Raw genomic sequence first — 19,887 nt, 5'->3', positions numbered from 1 at the left:
TAGGTTCAAGTTCTTCTTTCAGTNATCCGTGGCACAACTCCAGATCAGAAGGTTGCACGGTCTTTTCTAACATGACATCTTTAAGGCCGCAGANGATTAGAAAGTTGGGTTGTATATTGGGCTTGGGTATAATTTACGGGAAGCGTAGCATTGGAACTAGATTGACATATTGATAAGGGATTTGTGGCGCAATAGTAGCCCGTTTGACTCCAGATAAGAAGGTTGCGTGTTCGATTGATGTCGGGATCAAATTCTTCTTTCACTCTTTTTCGATCATGGCTTAGGGATCCGTGGCGCAATCGTAGCGCACTCTAGATCAGAAAGTTGCATTGTAGCACTCTAGATCAGAAAGTTGCGTTGTATATTGGGCTTGGGTATAATTTATAGGCCGCGTAGCATTGGAACTCGAGTTCCGTGGCGCAATGGTAGCGCACTCTAAATCAGAAAGTTGCGTTGTATATTGAGCTTGGGTATAATTTACAGGTTGTGTAGAATTCGAACTCGAGTGACATATCGATAAGGGATCTGTGGCACAATGGTAGTGCGTCTAACTCTAGATCAGAATTACGATCATGGATTAGGGATACATGGCACAGTGGTAGCGCACTCTAGATCTGTAAGTTGCGTTGTATATTGGGCTTGAGTATAATTTAAAGGCCGCGTAGCATTGGAACTAGAGTGACAATAAGGGATCCGTGGCGAATAGCGAAATGGTAGCGTGTCTGACTCCAGATCAGTAGGTTGCATGTTCGATTCAAATTGGGTTCAAGTTTTTCGTTCACTCTTTTTTTATCATGGCTTAGGGATCTGTGGGGCAACGGTAGCGCGTCTTACTCCAGATCAGAATGTTGCACGGTCTTTTTCTAACAATGATACCTTTAACCTCGAAATAACTAGAGTGAAAGATTGATTAGGGATCCGTGGCGCAACGGTAGCGCATCTGACTCTAGATTAGAAGGTTGCACGGTCTTTTTCTAACATGACATCTTTAACCTCGATAATTGTATATTGGGCATGGGCATAATTTACGGGCCAGAGCACTCTAGATCAGAAAGTTGCGTTGTATATTTCGCTTGGGTATAATTTACAGTCTGTGTAGTATTGGAACTAGAGTGACATATTGATAAGGGATCCGTGGTGCAATGGTAGTGCGTCTAACTCCAGATTAGAAAGTTGCGTGTTCGATTCACGTCGGGTTCATGTTCTTGTTTCCTAGTTTTTGTATCATGGCTTAGGGTGGCACAACGGTAGCGCGTCTGACTCCAGATTAGAAGGTTGCACGGTCTTTTTCTAACATGACATCTTTAACCTCGATAATTGTATATTGGGCATGGGCATAATTTACGGGCCAGAGCACTCTAGATCAGAAAGTTGCGTTGTATATTTCGCTTGGGTATAATTTACAGTCTGTGTAGTATTGGAACTAGAGTGACATATTGATAAGGGATCCGTGGTGCAATGGTAGTGCGTCTAACTCCAGATTAGAAAGTTGCGTGTTCGATTCACGTCGGGTTCATGTTCTTGTTTCCTAGTTTTTGTATCATGGCTTAGGGTGGCACAACGGTAGCGCGTCTGACTCCAGATTAGAAGGTTGCACGGTCTTTTTCTAACATGACATCTTTAACCTCGATAATTGTATATTGGGCATGGGCATAATTTACGGGCCGCGTAGCACCGGAACTAGAGTGACATACTGACAAGGGATCCGTGCCACAATGGTAGTGCACTCTAGATTAGAAATTTGCGTTGTATATTGGGCTTGGGTATAATTTAACGGCCACGTAACATTGGAACTAGAGTGACATATTGATAAGGGATCCGTGGTGCAATGGTAGTGCATCTGACTCCAGATCAAAAGGTTGTGTGTTCGATTCACGTCAAGTTCAAGTTCTTGTTTCCCAATTTTATTATCATGGCTGAGGAAAGTTGCGTTGTATATTGGGCTTGGGTATAATTTACAGTCCACGAAGCATTGGAACTAGAGTGACATATCGGTAAGGGATCCGTGGCGCAATGGTAGCGCGTTTGACTCTAGATCCGAAGGTTGCGTCTTTGATTCACGTCGGGTTCATGTTCTTGTTTCACACTTTTTTTTATCATGGCTTAGGGATCTGCGGCACAACTCCAGATCAGAAGGTTGCACGGTCTTTTTCTAGCATGACATTTTTAACCTCGATAATTGTATATTGGGCATGGGCATAATTTACGGGCCAGAGCACTCTAGATCAGAAAGTTGCGTTGTATATTTCGCTTGGGTATAATTTACAGTCCGCGTAGTATTGGAACTAGAGTGACATATTGATAAGGGATTCGTGGTGCAATGGCAGTGTGTCTGACTCCAGATTAGAAGGTTGCTTGTTCGATTCACGTCGGGATCAAGTTCTTCTTTCCCACTTTTTTTATATCACGGCTTAGGGATCCGTGGCACAACGGTAGCGCGTCTGACTCCAGATTAGAGGTTGCACGGTCTTTTTCTAACATGGCATCTTTAACCTCGATAATTGTATATTGGGCATGGGCATAATTTACGGGCCGCGTAGCACGGGAACTAGAGTGACATACTGACAAGGGATACGTGCAACAATGGTAGTGCACTCTAGATCAGAAAGTTGCGTTGTATATTGGGCTTGGGTATAGCTTAACGGCCACGTAGCATTGGAACTAGAGTGACATATTGATAAGGGATCTGTGGTGCAATGGTAGTGCATCTGACTCCCATCACAAGGTTGTGTGTTCGATTCACGTCGAGTTCAAGTTCTTGTTTCCCAATTTTTTTATCATGGCTGAGGAAAGTTGCGTTGTATATTTTTTTATCATGGCTGAGGAAAGTTGCGTTGTATATTTCGCTTGGGTATAATTTACAGTCCACGTAGCATTGGAACTAGAGTGACAAATTGATAAGGGATTTGTGGCGCAATGGTAGCGCATCTGACTCCAGATCAGAAGGTTGCGTGTTCGATTCACGTTGGGTTCAAGTTCTTGTTTCCCACTTTTTTTTATCATGGCTTAGGGATCCGTGGCACAACTCCAGATCAGAAGGTTGCACGGTCTTTTTCTAACATGACATCTTTAAGGCCGCAAAGCACTCTAGATTAGAAAGTTGCGTTGTATATTTCGCTTGGGTATAATTTATAGTCCGCGTAGCATTGGAACTAGAGTGACATATTGATAAGGGATCCGTGGCTCAATGATAGTGCGTCTGACTCCAGATCAGAAGGTTACGTGTTCGATTCACTTCGGGTTCAAGTTCTTGTTGCCCACANAGGGATCCGTGGCGCAATCGTAGCGCACTCTAGATCAGAAAGTTGCATTGTAGCACTCTAGATCAGAAAGTTGCGTTGTATATTGGGCTTGGGTATAATTTATAGGCCGCGTAGCATTGGAACTCGAGTTCCGTGGCGCAATGGTAGCGCACTCTAAATCAGAAAGTTGCGTTGTATATTGAGCTTGGGTATAATTTACAGGTTGTGTAGAATTCGAACTCGAGTGACATATCGATAAGGGATCTGTGGCACAATGGTAGTGCGTCTAACTCTAGATCAGAATTACGATCATGGATTAGGGATACATGGCACAGTGGTAGCGCACTCTAGATCTGTAAGTTGCGTTGTATATTGGGCTTGAGTATAATTTAAAGGCCGCGTAGCATTGGAACTAGAGTGACAATAAGGGATCCGTGGCGAATAGCGAAATGGTAGCGTGTCTGACTCCAGATCAGTAGGTTGCATGTTCGATTCAAATTGGGTTCAAGTTTTTCGTTCACTCTTTTTTTATCATGGCTTAGGGATCTGTGGGGCAACGGTAGCGCGTCTTACTCCAGATCAGAATGTTGCACGGTCTTTTTCTAACAATGATACCTTTAACCTCGAAATAACTAGAGTGAAAGATTGATTAGGGATCCGTGGCGCAACGGTAGCGCATCTGACTCTAGATTAGAAGGTTGCACGGTCTTTTTCTAACATGACATCTTTAACCTCGATAATTGTATATTGGGCATGGGCATAATTTACGGGCCAGAGCACTCTAGATCAGAAAGTTGCGTTGTATATTTCGCTTGGGTATAATTTACAGTCTGTGTAGTATTGGAACTAGAGTGACATATTGATAAGGGATCCGTGGTGCAATGGTAGTGCGTCTAACTCCAGATTAGAAAGTTGCGTGTTCGATTCACGTCGGGTTCATGTTCTTGTTTCCTAGTTTTTGTATCATGGCTTAGGGTGGCACAACGGTAGCGCGTCTGACTCCAGATTAGAAGGTTGCACGGTCTTTTTCTAACATGACATCTTTAACCTCGATAATTGTATATTGGGCATGGGCATAATTTACGGGCCGCGTAGCACCGGAACTAGAGTGACATACTGACAAGGGATCCGTGCCACAATGGTAGTGCACTCTAGATTAGAAATTTGCGTTGTATATTGGGCTTGGGTATAATTTAACGGCCACGTAACATTGGAACTAGAGTGACATATTGATAAGGGATCCGTGGTGCAATGGTAGTGCATCTGACTCCAGATCAAAAGGTTGTGTGTTCGATTCACGTCAAGTTCAAGTTCTTGTTTCCCAATTTTATTATCATGGCTGAGGAAAGTTGCGTTGTATATTGGGCTTGGGTATAATTTACAGTCCACGAAGCATTGGAACTAGAGTGACATATCGGTAAGGGATCCGTGGCGCAATGGTAGCGCGTTTGACTCTAGATCCGAAGGTTGCGTCTTTGATTCACGTCGGGTTCATGTTCTTGTTTCACACTTTTTTTTATCATGGCTTAGGGATCTGCGGCACAACTCCAGATCAGAAGGTTGCACGGTCTTTTTCTAGCATGACATTTTTAACCTCGATAATTGTATATTGGGCATGGGCATAATTTACGGGCCAGAGCACTCTAGATCAGAAAGTTGCGTTGTATATTTCGCTTGGGTATAATTTACAGTCCGCGTAGTATTGGAACTAGAGTGACATATTGATAAGGGATTCGTGGTGCAATGGCAGTGTGTCTGACTCCAGATTAGAAGGTTGCTTGTTCGATTCACGTCGGGATCAAGTTCTTCTTTCCCACTTTTTTTATATCACGGCTTAGGGATCCGTGGCACAACGGTAGCGCGTCTGACTCCAGATTAGAGGTTGCACNAATGGTAGCGCACTTTAGATCAGAAAGTTGCGTTGTATATTGGGTTTGGGTATAATTTACAGGCCACGTAGCATTGGAACTAGAGTGACATATCGACAAGGTATCCGTGGCACAATGGTAGCGCGTCTGACTCAAGATTAGTAGGTTGCGTGTTAGATTCATGTTGGGTTCAAATTCTTCTTTCACTCTTTTTCGATCATGGCTTTGGGATCCATGGGGGCAACGGTAACGCGTTTGACTCCAGATCAGAAGGTTGCAGAGTCTTTTTCTAACATGACATCTTTAACCTTGATAATTGTATATTGGGCATGGGCTGTCTTTTTCTAACATGACATCTTTAACCTCGATAATTGTATATTGGGCATGGGCGGTCTTTTTCTAACATGGCATCTTTAACCTCGATAATTGTATATTGGGCATGGCCATAATTTACGGGCCGCGTAGCACTGGAACTAGAGTGACATACTGACAAGGGATCCGTGGCACAATGGTAGCGCACTCTAAATTAGAAAGTTGCGTTGTATATTGGGCTTGGGTATAATTTATAGGCTGCGTAGCATTGGAATTAGAGTGACATATTGATAAGGGATCCGTGGCGCAATGGTAGCGCGTCTGACTCCAGATCAACCGTGTTCGATTCACGTTGGGTTCAAGTTCTTGTTTCCCTCTTTTTCGATCATGGCTTAAGTATCCGTGGGGCAACGGTCGCGTGTCTGACTCCAGATCAGAAGGTTGCACAGTCTTTTTCTATCATGACATCTTTAACCTCGATAATTGTATATTGGGCATGGGCATAATTTACGGGCCGCGTAGCACTGGAACTAGAGTGACATACTGACAAGGGATCCAACACAATGGTAGCGCACTTTAGATCAGAAAGTTGCGTTGTATATTGAGCTTGGGTTTATTACCGGCCGCGTAGCATTGGAACTAGACTGACATATCGATAAGGGATCCGTGGCTTAATGATAGCGCGTCTGACTCCAGATCAGAAGGTTGCGTGTTTGATTCACGTTAGGTTCAAGTTCTTCTTTCAGTCTTTTACGATCATGGCTTAGGGATCCGTGGCACAATGGTAGCGCACTTTAGATTAGAAAGTTGGGTTGTATATTGGGCTTGGGTATAATTTACGGGAAGCGTAGCATTGGAACTAGATTGACATATTGATAAGGGATTTGTGGCGCAATAGTAGCCCGTTTGACTCCAGATAAGAAGGTTGCGTGTTCGATTGATGTCGGGATCAAATTCTTCTTTCACTCTTTTTCGATCATGGCTTAGGGATCCGTGGCGCAATCGTAGCGCACTCTAGATCAGAAAGTTGCATTGTAGCACTCTAGATCAGAAAGTTGCGTTGTATATTGGGCTTGGGTATAATTTATAGGCCGCGTAGCATTGGAACTCGAGTTCCGTGGCGCAATGGTAGCGCACTCTAAATCAGAAAGTTGCGTTGTATATTGAGCTTGGGTATAATTTACAGGTTGTGTAGAATTCGAACTCGAGTGACATATCGATAAGGGATCTGTGGCACAATGGTAGTGCGTCTAACTCTAGATCAGAATTACGATCATGGATTAGGGATACATGGCACAGTGGTAGCGCACTCTAGATCTGTAAGTTGCGTTGTATATTGGGCTTGAGTATAATTTAAAGGCCGCGTAGCATTGGAACTAGAGTGACAATAAGGGATCCGTGGCGAATAGCGAAATGGTAGCGTGTCTGACTCCAGATCAGTAGGTTGCATGTTCGATTCAAATTGGGTTCAAGTTTTTCGTTCACTCTTTTTTTATCATGGCTTAGGGATCTGTGGGGCAACGGTAGCGCGTCTTACTCCAGATCAGAATGTTGCACGGTCTTTTTCTAACAATGATACCTTTAACCTCGAAATAACTAGAGTGAAAGATTGATTAGGGATCCGTGGCGCAACGGTAGCGCATCTGACTCTAGATTAGAAGGTTGCACGGTCTTTTTCTAACATGACATCTTTAACCTCGATAATTGTATATTGGGCATGGGCATAATTTACGGGCCGCGTAGCACGGGAACTAGAGTGACATACTGACAAGGGATACGTGCAACAATGGTAGTGCACTCTAGATCAGAAAGTTGCGTTGTATATTGGGCTTGGGTATAGCTTAACGGCCACGTAGCATTGGAACTAGAGTGACATATTGATAAGGGATCTGTGGTGCAATGGTAGTGCATCTGACTCCCATCACANAACATGGCATCTTTAACCTCGATAATTGTATATTGGGCATGGCCATAATTTACGGGCCGCGTAGCACTGGAACTAGAGTGACATACTGACAAGGGATCCGTGGCACAATGGTAGCGCACTCTAAATTAGAAAGTTGCGTTGTATATTGGGCTTGGGTATAATTTATAGGCTGCGTAGCATTGGAATTNGGTATAATTTACAGTCCACGTAGCATTGGAACTAGAGTGACAAATTGATAAGGGATTTGNAAGGGATCCGTGGCGCAATGGTAGCGCGTCTGACTCCAGATCAACCGTGTTCGATTCACGTTGGGTTCAAGTTCTTGTTTCCCTCTTTTTCGATCATGGCTTAAGTATCCGTGGGGCAACGGTCGCGTGTCTGACTCCAGATCAGAAGGTTGCACAGTCTTTTTCTATCATGACATCTTTAACCTCGATAATTGTATATTGGGCATGGGCATAATTTACGGGCCGCGTAGCACTGGAACTAGAGTGACATACTGACAAGGGATCCATTTTCTAACATGACATCTTTAAGGCCGCAGAGCACTCTAGATTAGAAAGTTGCGTTGTATATTTCGCTTGGGTATAATTTATAGTCCGCGTAGCATTGGAACTAGAGTGACATATTGATAAGGGATCTGTGGTGCAATGGTAGCGCGTCTGACTCCAGATCAGAAGGTTACGTGTTCGATTCACTTCGGGTTCAAGTTCTTGTTGCCCACATTTTCGATCATGGCTTAGGGATCCGTGGAACAACGGTAGCGCGTCTGACTCCAGATCAGAAGGTTGCACGGTCTTTTTCTAACATGACATCTTTAACCTCGATAATTGTATATTGGGCATGGGCATAATTTACGGGCCGAGTGCACTCTAGATCAGAAATTTGAGTTGTATATTGGACTTGGGTATAATTTACAGTCCGCGAAGCATTGGAACTAGAGTGACATATCGGTAAGGGATCCGTGGCGCAATGGTAGCGCGTCTGACCCCAGATCCGAAGGTTGCGTCTTCGATTCACGTCGGGTTCATGTTCTTGTTTCCCACTTTTTTTATCATGGCTTAAGGATTTGTGGCACAATTCCAGATCAGAAGGTTGCACGCACTCTAGATCAGAAAGTTGCGTTGTATATTTCGCTTGGGTATAATTTACAGTCTGCGTAGTATTGAAACTAGAGTGACATATTGATAAGGGATTCGTGGTGCAATGGTAGTGTGTCTGACTCCAGATTAGAAGGTTGCGTGTTCGATTCACGTAGGGATCAAGTTCTTTTTTCCCACTTTTTTTATCACGGCTTAGGGATCCGTGGCACAACGGTAGTGCGTCTGACTCCAGATTAGAAGGTTGCACGGTCTTTTTCTAACATGTCATCTTTAACCTCGATAATTGTATATTGGGCATGGGCATAATTTACGGGCCGCGTAGGACGGGAACTAGAGTGACACTGACAAGAGATCCGTGCCACAATGGTAGTGCACTCTAGATCAGAAAGTTGCGTTGTATATTTCGCTTGGGTATAATTTACAGTCTGTGTAGTATTGGAACTAGAGTGACATATTGATAAGGGATCCGTGGTGCAATGGTAGTGCGTCTAACTCCAGATTAGAAAGTTGCGTGTTCGATTCACGTCGGGTTCATGTTCTTGTTTCCTAGTTTTTGTATCATGGCTTAGGGTGGCACAACGGTAGCGCGTCTGACTCCAGATTAGAAGGTTGCACGGTCTTTTTCTAACATGACATCTTTAACCTCGATAATTGTATATTGGGCATGGGCATAATTTACGGGCCGAGTGCACTCTAGATCAGAAATTTGAGTTGTATATTGGACTTGGGTATAATTTACAGTCCGCGAAGCATTGGAACTAGAGTGACATATCGGTAAGGGATCCGTGGCGCAATGGTAGCGCGTCTGACCCCAGATCCGAAGGTTGCGTCTTCGATTCACGTCGGGTTCATGTTCTTGTTTCCCACTTTTTTTATCATGGCTTAAGGATTTGTGGCACAATTCCAGATCAGAAGGTTGCACGCACTCTAGATCAGAAAGTTGCGTTGTATATTTCGCTTGGGTATAATTTACAGTCTGCGTAGTATTGAAACTAGAGTGACATATTGATAAGGGATTCGTGGTGCAATGGTAGTGTGTCTGACTCCAGATTAGAAGGTTGCGTGTTCGATTCACGTAGGGATCAAGTTCTTTTTTCCCACTTTTTTTATCACGGCTTAGGGATCCGTGGCACAACGGTAGTGCGTCTGACTCCAGATTAGAAGGTTGCACGGTCTTTTTCTAACATGTCATCTTTAACCTCGATAATTGTATATTGGGCATGGGCATAATTTACGGGCCGCGTAGGACGGGAACTAGAGTGACACTGACAAGAGATCCGTGCCACAATGGTAGTGCACTCTAGATCAGAAAGTTGCGTTGTATATTGGGCTTGGGTATAATTTAACGGCCACGTAGCATTGGAACTAGAGTGACATATTGATAAGGGATTTGTGGTGCAATGGTAGTGCATTTGACTCCACATCAGANTGCAATGGTAGTGCGTCTAACTCCAGATTAGAAAGTTGCGTGTTCGATTCACGTCGGGTTCATGTTCTTGTTTCCTAGTTTTTGTATCATGGCTTAGGGTGGCACAACGGTAGCGCGTCTGACTCCAGATTAGAAGGTTGCACGGTCTTTTTCTAACATGACATCTTTAACCTCGATAATTGTATATTGGGCATGGGCATAATTTACGGGCCGAGTGCACTCTAGATCAGAAATTTGAGTTGTATATTGGACTTGGGTATAATTTACAGTCCGCGAAGCATTGGAACTAGAGTGACATATCGGTAAGGGATCCGTGGCGCAATGGTAGCGCGTCTGACCCCAGATCCGAAGGTTGCGTCTTCGATTCACGTCGGGTTCATGTTCTTGTTTCCCACTTTTTTTATCATGGCTTAAGGATTTGTGGCACAATTCCAGATCAGAAGGTTGCACGCACTCTAGATCAGAAAGTTGCGTTGTATATTTCGCTTGGGTATAATTTACAGTCTGCGTAGTATTGAAACTAGAGTGACATATTGATAAGGGATTCGTGGTGCAATGGTAGTGTGTCTGACTCCAGATTAGAAGGTTGCGTGTTCGATTCACGTAGGGATCAAGTTCTTTTTTCCCACTTTTTTTATCACGGCTTAGGGATCCGTGGCACAACGGTAGTGCGTCTGACTCCAGATTAGAAGGTTGCACGGTCTTTTTCTAACATGTCATCTTTAACCTCGATAATTGTATATTGGGCATGGGCATAATTTACGGGCCGCGTAGGACGGGAACTAGAGTGACACTGACAAGAGATCCGTGCCACAATGGTAGTGCACTCTAGATCAGAAAGTTGCGTTGTATATTGGGCTTGGGTATAATTTAACGGCCACGTAGCATTGGAACTAGAGTGACATATTGATAAGGGATTTGTGGTGCAATGGTAGTGCATTTGACTCCACATCAGAAGGTTGTGTGTTCGATTCACGTTGAGTTCAAGTTCTTGTTTCCCAATTTTTTTATCATGGCTGAGGAAAGTTGCGTTGTATATTTCGCTTGGGTATAATTTACAGTCCGTGTAGCATTGGAACTAGAGTGACATATCGATAAGGTATCTCTGGCGCAATGGTAGCGCGTCTGACTCCAGATTAGAAGGTTGCGTGTTCGATTCACGTCGGGTTTAAGTTCTTGTTTCCCTCTTTTTTTATCATGGCTTAGGGATCCGTGGCACAACTCCAAATCAGAAGGTTGCATGGTCTTTTTCTAACATGACATCTTTAACCTCGATAATTGTATATTGGGCATGGGCATAATTTACGGGCCGCGTAGCACCGGAACTAGAGTGACATACTGACAAGGGATCCGTGCCACAATGGTAGTGCACTCTAGATTAGAAATTTGCGTTGTATATTGGGCTTGGGTATAATTTAACGGCCACGTAGCATTGGAACTAGAGTGACATATTGATAAGGGATTTGTGGTGCAATGGTAGTGCATTTGACTCCACATCAGAAGGTTGTGTGTTCGATTCACGTTGAGTTCAAGTTCTTGTTTCCCAATTTTTTTATCATGGCTGAGGAAAGTTGCGTTGTATATTTCGCTTGGGTATAATTTACAGTCCGTGTAGCATTGGAACTAGAGTGACATATCGATAAGGTATCTCTGGCGCAATGGTAGCGCGTCTGACTCCAGATTAGAAGGTTGCGTGTTCGATTCACGTCGGGTTTAAGTTCTTGTTTCCCTCTTTTTTTATCATGGCTTAGGGATCCGTGGCACAACTCCAAATCAGAAGGTTGCATGGTCTTTTTCTAACATGACATCTTTAACCTCGATAATTGTATATTGGGCATGGGCATAATTTACGGGCCGCGTAGCACCGGAACTAGAGTGACATACTGACAAGGGATCCGTGCCACAATGGTAGTGCACTCTAGATTAGAAATTTGCGTTGTATATTGGGCTTGGGTATAATTTAACGGCCACGTAACATTGGAACTAGAGTGACATATTGATAAGGGATCCGTGGTGCAATGGTAGTGCATCTGACTCCAGATCAAAAGGTTGTGTGTTCGATTCACGTCAAGTTCAAGTTCTTGTTTCCCAATTTTATTATCATGGCTGAGGAAAGTTGCGTTGTATATTGGGCTTGGGTATAATTTACAGTCCACGAAGCATTGGAACTAGAGTGACATATCGGTAAGGGATCCGTGGCGCAATGGTAGCGCGTTTGACTCTAGATCCGAAGGTTGCGTCTTTGATTCACGTCGGGTTCATGTTCTTGTTTCACACTTTTTTTTATCATGGCTTAGGGATCTGCGGCACAACTCCAGATCAGAAGGTTGCACGGTCTTTTTCTAGCATGACATTTTTAACCTCGATAATTGTATATTGGGCATGGGCATAATTTACGGGCCGCAGAGCACTCTAGATCAGAAAGTTGCGTTGTATATTTCGCTTGTGTATAATTTACAGCCCGCGTAGCATTGGAACTAGAGTGACATATCGATAAGGGATCCGTGGCGCAATGGTAGCGCGTCTGACTCCAGATCAGAAGGTTGCGTGTTCGATTCACGTCGGGTTCATGTTCTTGTTTCCCACTTTTTTAATCATGGCTTAGGGATCCGTGGCACAATTCCAGATTAGAAGGTTGCACGGTCTTTTTCTAGCATGACATCTTTAACCTCGATAATTGTATATTGGGCATGGGCATAATTTACGGGCCGCAGAGCACTCTAGATCAGAAAGTTGGGTTGTATATTGGGCTTGGGTATAATTTACGAAGCATTGTTACTAGAGTGACATATCGATAAGGGATCCTGGTAGCGCGTCTAACTCCAGAATAGAAGGTTGCGTGTGCGATTCACGTCTGGTTCAAGTTTTTGTTTCCCACTCTTTCGATCATGGCTTAGGGATCCGTGGGGATACGGTAGCGCGTCTGACTCCAGATTAGAAGGTTGCACGGTCTTTTTCTAACATGACATCTTTAACCTCGATGATTGTATATTGGGCATGGGCATAATTTACGGGCCGAGTGCACTCTAGATCAGAAAGTTGCGTTGTATATTGGGCTTGGGTATAATTTATAGTCCACGAAGCATTGAAACTAGAGTGACATATCGATAAGGGATTTGTGGCGCAATGGTAGCGCGTCTAACTCCAGATCAAAAGGTTGCGTGTTCGATTCACGTCGGGTTCAAGTTCTTGTTTTCGACTTTTTTGATCATGGCTTAGGGATCCGTGGCACAACTCCAGATCAGATTGCACGGTCTTTTTCTAACATGACATCTTTAAGGCCGCAAAGCACTCTAGATCATAAAGTTGTGTTGTATATTTCGCTTGGGTATAATTTACAGTCCGCGTAGCATTTGAACTAGATTGACATATTGATAGGGGATTCGTGGCGCAATGGTAGCGCGTCTAACTCCAGATTAGAAGGTTGCGTGTTCGATTCACATCGGGATTCAAGTTTTTGTTTCCCACTCTTTCGATCATGGCTTAGGGATCCGTGGGGATACGGTAGTGCGTCTGACTCCAGATTAGAAGGTTGCACGGTCTTTTTCTAACATGACATCTTTAACCTCGATGATTGTATATTGGGCATGGGCATAATTTACGGGCCGAGTGCACTCTAGATCAGAAAGTTGCGTTGTATATTGGGCTTGGGTATAATTTATAGTCCACGAAGCATTGAAACTAGAGTGACATATCGATAAGGGATTTGTGGCGCAATGGTAGCGCGTCTAACTCCAGATCAAAAGGTTGCGTGTTCGATTCACGTCGGGTTCAAGTTCTTGTTTTCGACTTTTTTGATCATGGCTTAGGGATCCGTGGCACAACTCCAGATCAGATTGCACGGTCTTTTTCTAACATGACATCTTTAAGGCCGCAAAGCACTCTAGATCATAAAGTTGTGTTGTATATTTCGCTTGGGTATAATTTACAGTCCGCGTAGCATTTGAACTAGATTGACATATTGATAGGGGATTCGTGGCGCAATGGTAGCGCGTCTAACTCCAGATTAGAAGGTTGCGTGTTCGATTCACATCGGGATTCAAGTTTTTGTTTCCCACTCTTTCGATCATGGCTTAGGGATCCGTGGGGATACGGTAGTGCGTCTGACTCCAGATTAGAAGGTTGCACGGTCTTTTTCTAACATGACATCTTTAACCTCGATGATTGTATATTGGGCATGGGCATAATTTACGGGCCGAGTGCACTCTAGATCAGAAAGTTGCGTTGTATATTGGGCATGGGCATAATTTAAGGGCTATAGAGCACTCTAGATCAGAAAGTTGCGTTGTATATTTCGCTTGGGTATAATTTACAGTCCACGTAGTATTGAAACTAGAGTGACATATTGATAAGGGATCCGTGTCGCAATGGTAGCGCGTTTGACTCTAGATCAGAAGGTTGCATGTTCGATTCACGTCGGGTTCAAGTTCTTGTTTCCCACTATTTTATCACGGCTTAGGGATCCGTGGCACAACGGTAGCGCGTCTAACTCCAGATTAGAAGGTTGCACGTTCTTTTTCTAACATGACATCTTTAACCTCGATAATTGTATATTGGGCATGGGCATAATTTACGGGCCGCGTAGCGGGAACTAGAGTGACATATTGACAAGGGATCCGTGCCACAATGGTAGCGCACTCTAGATCAGAAAGTTGCGTTGTATATTGGGCTTGGGTATAATTTACAAGCCACGTACTATTGGAATTAGAGTGACATATTGATAATGGATCCGTGGTGCAATGGTAGTGTATCTTACTCCAGATCCGAAGGTTATGTGTTCTATTCACGTCGGGTTCAAGTTCTTGTTTCCCAATTTTTTTATCATGGCTGAGGAAAGTTGCGTTGTATATTTCGCTTGGGTATAATTTACAGTCCACGTACCATTGGAACTAGAGTGACATATCGATAAGGGATCCGTGGCGCAATGGTAGCGCGTCTGACTCCAGATCAGAAGGTTGCGTGTTCGATTCACGTCGGGTTCAAGTTCTTGTTCCTACTTTTTCGATCATGGCTTAGGGATCTGTGCCACAATGGTAGCGCACTCTAGATCAGAAAGTTGCGTTGTATATTAGGCTTGGGTATAATTTAAAAGCCACGTATCATTGGAACTAGAGTGAAATATCGATAACGGATCCGTGGTGCAATGGTAGTGCATTTTACTCCAGATCCAAAGGTTGTGTGTTCTATTCACGGGTTCAAGTTCTTGTTTCCCAATTTTTTTATCATGGCTGAGGAAATTTGCCTTGTATATTTCGCTTGGGTATAATTTACAGTCCGCGTAACATTGGAACTAGAGTGAGACATCGATAAGGGATTCGTGGCGCAATGGTAGCGCGTCTGACTCCAGATCAGAAGGTTGCGTGTTCGATTCACGTCGGGTTCAAGTTCTTGTTCCCATTTTTTCGATCATGGCTTAGGGATCCGTGGCACAACTCTAGATCAGAAGGTTGCCGGTCTTTTTCTAACATGACATCTTTAAGGCCGCAGAGCACTCTAAATTAGAAAGTTGCGTTGTATATTTCGCTGGGGTATAATTTACCGTCCGCGTAGCATTGGAACTAGAGTGACATATTGATAAGGGATCCATGGCGCAATGGTAGTGTGTCTGACTCCAGATCAGAAGTTGTGTGTTTGATTCACTTCGAGTTAAATTTCTTGTTGCCCACATTTTCGATCATGGCGTAGGGATCCGTGGAACAACGGTAGCGCGTCTGACTCCAGATCAGAAGGTTGCACGGTCTTTTTCTAACATGACATCTTTAACATCGATGATTGTATATTGGGCATGGGCATAATTTACGGGCCGAGTGCACTCTAGATCAGAAAGTTGCGTTGTATATTGGGCTTGGGTATAATTTACAGTCCGCGAAGCATTGGAATTAGAGTCAAATATCGGTAAGGGATCCGTGGCGCAATGGTAGTGCGTCTGACTCCAGATCAGAAGGTTGCGTGTTCGATTCACGTCGGGTTCAAGTTCTTGTTTCCCACTCTTTCAATCATGGCTTAGGGATCCGTGGGTATACGATAGCGCGTCTGACTCCAGAACAGAAGGTTGTGTTGTATATTGGGCTTGGGTATAATTTACAGGCCACGAAGCATTGGAATTAGAGTCACATATCGGTAAGGGATCCGTGGCGCAATAGTAGCGCGTCTGACTCCAGATCAGAAGGTTGCGTGTTTGATCCCGTAACAACTCCAGATTAGAAGGTTGCACGGTCTTTTTCTAGCATGACATCTTAAACCTCGATAATTGTATATTGGGCATGGGCATAATTTACGGGGCAGAGAACTCTAGATCGGAAAGTTGCGTTGTATATTTCGCTTGTGTATAATTTACAGTCCGCGTAGCATTGGAACTAGAGTGACATATCGATAAGGGATCCGTGGCACGATGGTAGCGCGTCTGACTCAAGATCAGAAGGTTGCATGTTTGATTCACGTTGGGTTCAAGTTCTTGTTCCCACTTTTTCGATCATGGCTTAGGGATCCGTGCCACAATGGTAGCGCACTCTAGATCAGAAAGTTGCGTTGTATATTGGACTTGGGTATAATTCACAGGCCGCGAAGCATTGGAATTAGAGTCACATATCGGTAAAAGATCCGTGGCGCAATGGTAGCGCGTCTAACTCCAGATCAGAAGGTTGCGTGTTCGATTCACGTCGGGTTCATGTTCTTGTTTCCCACTTTTTTAATCATGGCTTAGGGATCCGTGGCACAACTCCAGATTAGAAGGTTGCACGGTCTTTTTCTAGCATGACATCTTTAACCTCGATAATTGTATATTGGGCATGGGCATAATTTACGGGCCGCAGAGCACTCTAGATCAGAAAGTTGCGTTGTATATTTCGCTTGTGTATAATTTACAGCCCACGTAGCATTGGAACTAGAGTGACATATCGATAAGGGATCCGTGGCGCAATGGTAGCGTGTCTGACTCCAGATCAGAAGGTTGCGTGTTCGATTCACGTCGGGTTCAAGTTCTTGTTCCCACTTTTTCGGTCATGGCTTAGGGATCCGTGCCACAATGGTAGTGCACTCTAGATCAGAAAGTTGCGTTGTATATTGGGCTTGGGTATAATTTACAGGCCGCGAAGCATTGGAATTAGAGTCACATATCGGTAAGGGATCCGTGGCGCAATGGTAGCGCGTCTGACTCCAGATCAGAAGGTTGCGTGTTCGATTCACGTCGGGTTCATGGTCTTGTTTCCCACTTTTTTAATCATGGCTTAGGGATCCGTGGCACAATTCCAGATTAGAAGGTTGCACGGTCTTTTTCTAGCATGACATCTTTAACCTCGATAATTGTATATTGGGCATGGGCATAATTTACGGGCCGCAGAGCACTCTAGATCAGAAAGTTGCGTTGTATATTTCGCTTGTGTATAATTTACAGCCCACGTAGCATTGGAACTAGAGTGACATATCGATAAGGGATCCGTGGCGCAATGGTAGCGTGTCTGACTCCAGATCAGAAGGTTGCGTGTTCGATTCACGTCGGGTTCAAGTTCTTGTTCCCACTTTTTCGGTCATGGCTTAGGGATCCGTGCCACAATGGTAGTGCACTCTAGATCAGAAAGTTGCGTTGTATATTGGGCTTGGGTATAATTTACAGGCCGCGAAGCATTGGAATTAGAGTCACATATCGGTAAGGGATCCGTGGCGCAATGGTAGCGCGTCTGACTCCAGATCAGAAGGTTGCGTGTTCGATTCACGTCGGGTTCATGTTCTTGTTTCCCACTTTTTTAATCATGGCTTAGGGATCCGTGGCACAACTCCAGATTAGAAGGTTGCACGGTCTTTTTCTAGCATGACATCTTTAACCTCGATAATTGTATATTGGGCATGGGCATAATTTACGGGCCGCGGAGCACTCTAGATCAGAAAGTTGCGTTGTATATTTCGCTTGTGTATAATTTACAGCCCACGTAGCATTGGAACTAGAGTGACATATCGATAAGGGATCCGTGGCGCAATGGTAGCGTGTCTGACTCCAGATCAGAAGGTTGCGTGTTCGATTCACGTCGGGTTCAAGTTCTTGTTCCCACTTTTTCGGTCATGGCTTAGGGATCCGTGCCACAATGGTAGCGCACTCTAGATCAGAAAGTTGCGTTGTATATTGGACTTGGGTATAATTTACAGGCCGCGAAGCATTGGAATTAGAGTCACATATCGGTAAGGGATCCGTGGCGCAATGGTAGCGCGTCTGACTCCAGATCAGAAGGTTGCGTGTTCGATTCACGTCGGGTTCATGGTCTTGTTTCCCACTTTTTTAATCATGGCTTAGGGATCCGTGGCACAATTCCAGATTAGAAGGTTGCACGGTCTTTTTCTAGCATGACATCTTTAACCTCGATAATTTTATATTGGGCATAGATTAGAAGGTTGCACGGTCTTTTTCTAGCATGACATCTTTAACCTCGATAATTTTATATTGGGCATGGGCATAATTTACAGGCCGCAGAGCACTCTAGATCAGAAAGTTGCGTTGTATATTTCGCTTGGGTATAATTTACAGTCCACGTAGCATTGGAACTAGAGTGACATATTGATAAGGGATTCGGGCGCAATGGTAGCGTGTCTGACTCCAGATCAGAAGGTTGCATGTTCGATTCACGTCGGGTTCAAGTTCTTGTTTCCCGCTTTTTTGATCATGGCTTAGGGATCCGTGCCACAATGGTAGCGCGTCTGACTCCAGATGACATCTTTAACCTCGATAATTGTATATTGGGCATGGGCATGGGCATAATTTACGGGCCGCGTAGCACGGGAACTATAGTGACATACTCACAAGGGATCCATGCCACAATGGTAGCGCACTCTAGATCAGAAAGTTGCGTTGTATATTGGGCTTGGGTATAATTTACAGGCTGTGGAACTAGAATGACATATTGATAAGGGATTTGTGGCGCAATGGTTGTGCGTTTGACTTCAGATCAGAAGGTTGCATGTTCGATTCACGTCGAGTTCAAGTTCTTCTTTCCCTCTTTTTCGATCATGGCTTACGGATCCGTGGGGCAACGGTAGCGCGTCTGACTCCATATCAGAAGGTTGCACGGTCTTTTTCTAACATGACATCTTTAACCTCGATAATTGTATATTGGGCATGGGCATATTGTATATTGGGCATGGGCATAATGACATACTGACAACGGATCCGAGGCACAATGGTAGCGCACTCTAAATTAGAATTGCGTTGTATATTGGGCTTGGGTATAATTTACAGGCTGGTAACATTGGAACTAGAGTGACATATCGATAAGGGAGTCGTGGGGCAATGGTAGTGCGTCAGACTTTAGATTAGAAGGTTGCGTGTTTGATTCACGTCGAGTTCAAATTCTTCTTTCCCTCTTTTTCGATCATGGCTTAGGGATCCGTGGGGCAACGGTAGCGCGTCTGACTCCAGATCAGAAGGTTGCACGGCCTTTTTCTAACATGACATCTTTAACCTCGATAATTGTATATTGGGCATGGGCATACTGACAACGGATCCGTGCACAATTGTAGCGCACTCTAAATTAGAATTGCGTTGTATATTGGGCTTGGGTATAATTTACAGGTTGCGTAACATTGGAACTAGAGTGACATATTGATAAGGGATTCGTGGCGCAATGGTAGTGCGTCAGACTCCAGATCAGAGGTTGTGTGTTCAATTCATGTCGTGTTCAAGTTCTTCTCTCCCTCTTTTTCGATCATGGCTTAGGGATCTGGGGGCAACGGTAGCGCGTCTGACTCCAGATCAGAAGGTTGCACGGTCTTTTTCTAACATGACATCTTTAACCTCGATAATTGTATACTGGGCATAGAAAATAGAAAGTTGCGTTGTATATTGGGCTTGGGTATAATTTACAGGCCACGTAGCATTGGAACTAGAGAGACATATCGATAAGGGATCTATGGCGCAATGGTAGTGTGTCTGACTTTAGATCAAAAGGTTGTGTGTTCGATTCACTTCGGGTTCAAGTTCTTGTTTTCCCACTTTTTTGATCATGGCTTAGGGATCCGTGGC

The 19,887-nt window shown here is 44.1% G+C and overlaps 22 non-coding genes across 22 annotated transcripts; all 22 read left to right on the top strand.

The window, feature by feature from the left end:
- Positions 1-1,128: 1,128 nt before the first annotated feature.
- Positions 1,129-1,200, top strand: TRNAW-CCA. The gene has a single exon. It is a non-coding gene; the product is annotated as a tRNA-Trp (tRNA).
- Positions 1,201-1,444: 244 nt separating this feature from the next.
- Positions 1,445-1,516, top strand: TRNAW-CCA. The gene has a single exon. It is a non-coding gene; the product is annotated as a tRNA-Trp (tRNA).
- A 1,386-nt stretch (positions 1,517-2,902) lies between these two features.
- Positions 2,903-2,974, top strand: TRNAW-CCA. The gene has a single exon. It is a non-coding gene; the product is annotated as a tRNA-Trp (tRNA).
- Positions 2,975-3,173: 199 nt separating this feature from the next.
- Positions 3,174-3,245, top strand: TRNAW-CCA. Its single transcript has one exon. It is a non-coding gene; the product is annotated as a tRNA-Trp (tRNA).
- Positions 3,246-4,109: 864 nt separating this feature from the next.
- Positions 4,110-4,181, top strand: TRNAW-CCA. The gene has a single exon. It is a non-coding gene; the product is annotated as a tRNA-Trp (tRNA).
- A 3,804-nt stretch (positions 4,182-7,985) lies between these two features.
- TRNAW-CCA lies at positions 7,986-8,057 on the top strand. The gene has a single exon. It is a non-coding gene; the product is annotated as a tRNA-Trp (tRNA).
- Positions 8,058-8,914: 857 nt separating this feature from the next.
- Positions 8,915-8,986, top strand: TRNAW-CCA. The gene has a single exon. It is a non-coding gene; the product is annotated as a tRNA-Trp (tRNA).
- Positions 8,987-10,980: 1,994 nt separating this feature from the next.
- Positions 10,981-11,052, top strand: TRNAW-CCA. Its single transcript has one exon. It is a non-coding gene; the product is annotated as a tRNA-Trp (tRNA).
- A 473-nt stretch (positions 11,053-11,525) lies between these two features.
- Positions 11,526-11,597, top strand: TRNAW-CCA. The gene has a single exon. It is a non-coding gene; the product is annotated as a tRNA-Trp (tRNA).
- Positions 11,598-12,379: 782 nt separating this feature from the next.
- Positions 12,380-12,451, top strand: TRNAW-CCA. Its single transcript has one exon. It is a non-coding gene; the product is annotated as a tRNA-Trp (tRNA).
- Positions 12,452-12,993: 542 nt separating this feature from the next.
- Positions 12,994-13,065, top strand: TRNAW-CCA. Its single transcript has one exon. It is a non-coding gene; the product is annotated as a tRNA-Trp (tRNA).
- A 518-nt stretch (positions 13,066-13,583) lies between these two features.
- On the top strand, positions 13,584-13,655 carry TRNAW-CCA. The gene has a single exon. It is a non-coding gene; the product is annotated as a tRNA-Trp (tRNA).
- A 1,136-nt stretch (positions 13,656-14,791) lies between these two features.
- TRNAW-CCA lies at positions 14,792-14,863 on the top strand. The gene has a single exon. It is a non-coding gene; the product is annotated as a tRNA-Trp (tRNA).
- Positions 14,864-15,192: 329 nt separating this feature from the next.
- TRNAW-CCA lies at positions 15,193-15,264 on the top strand. Its single transcript has one exon. It is a non-coding gene; the product is annotated as a tRNA-Trp (tRNA).
- A 517-nt stretch (positions 15,265-15,781) lies between these two features.
- On the top strand, positions 15,782-15,853 carry TRNAW-CCA. The gene has a single exon. It is a non-coding gene; the product is annotated as a tRNA-Trp (tRNA).
- Positions 15,854-16,477: 624 nt separating this feature from the next.
- TRNAW-CCA lies at positions 16,478-16,549 on the top strand. The gene has a single exon. It is a non-coding gene; the product is annotated as a tRNA-Trp (tRNA).
- A 236-nt stretch (positions 16,550-16,785) lies between these two features.
- TRNAW-CCA lies at positions 16,786-16,857 on the top strand. The gene has a single exon. It is a non-coding gene; the product is annotated as a tRNA-Trp (tRNA).
- Positions 16,858-17,004: 147 nt separating this feature from the next.
- Positions 17,005-17,076, top strand: TRNAW-CCA. The gene has a single exon. It is a non-coding gene; the product is annotated as a tRNA-Trp (tRNA).
- Positions 17,077-17,312: 236 nt separating this feature from the next.
- TRNAW-CCA lies at positions 17,313-17,384 on the top strand. Its single transcript has one exon. It is a non-coding gene; the product is annotated as a tRNA-Trp (tRNA).
- A 147-nt stretch (positions 17,385-17,531) lies between these two features.
- Positions 17,532-17,603, top strand: TRNAW-CCA. The gene has a single exon. It is a non-coding gene; the product is annotated as a tRNA-Trp (tRNA).
- Positions 17,604-17,839: 236 nt separating this feature from the next.
- TRNAW-CCA lies at positions 17,840-17,911 on the top strand. The gene has a single exon. It is a non-coding gene; the product is annotated as a tRNA-Trp (tRNA).
- A 147-nt stretch (positions 17,912-18,058) lies between these two features.
- TRNAW-CCA lies at positions 18,059-18,130 on the top strand. The gene has a single exon. It is a non-coding gene; the product is annotated as a tRNA-Trp (tRNA).
- Positions 18,131-19,887: the final 1,757 nt, after the last annotated feature.

The sequence above is a fragment of the Cucurbita pepo genome, chromosome LG09 (genome assembly GCF_002806865.2).
Source record: "Cucurbita pepo subsp. pepo cultivar mu-cu-16 chromosome LG09, ASM280686v2, whole genome shotgun sequence".
NCBI lineage: Eukaryota > Viridiplantae > Streptophyta > Magnoliopsida > Cucurbitales > Cucurbitaceae > Cucurbita > Cucurbita pepo.
This window is presented reverse-complemented; position numbering and strand designations above follow the sequence as displayed.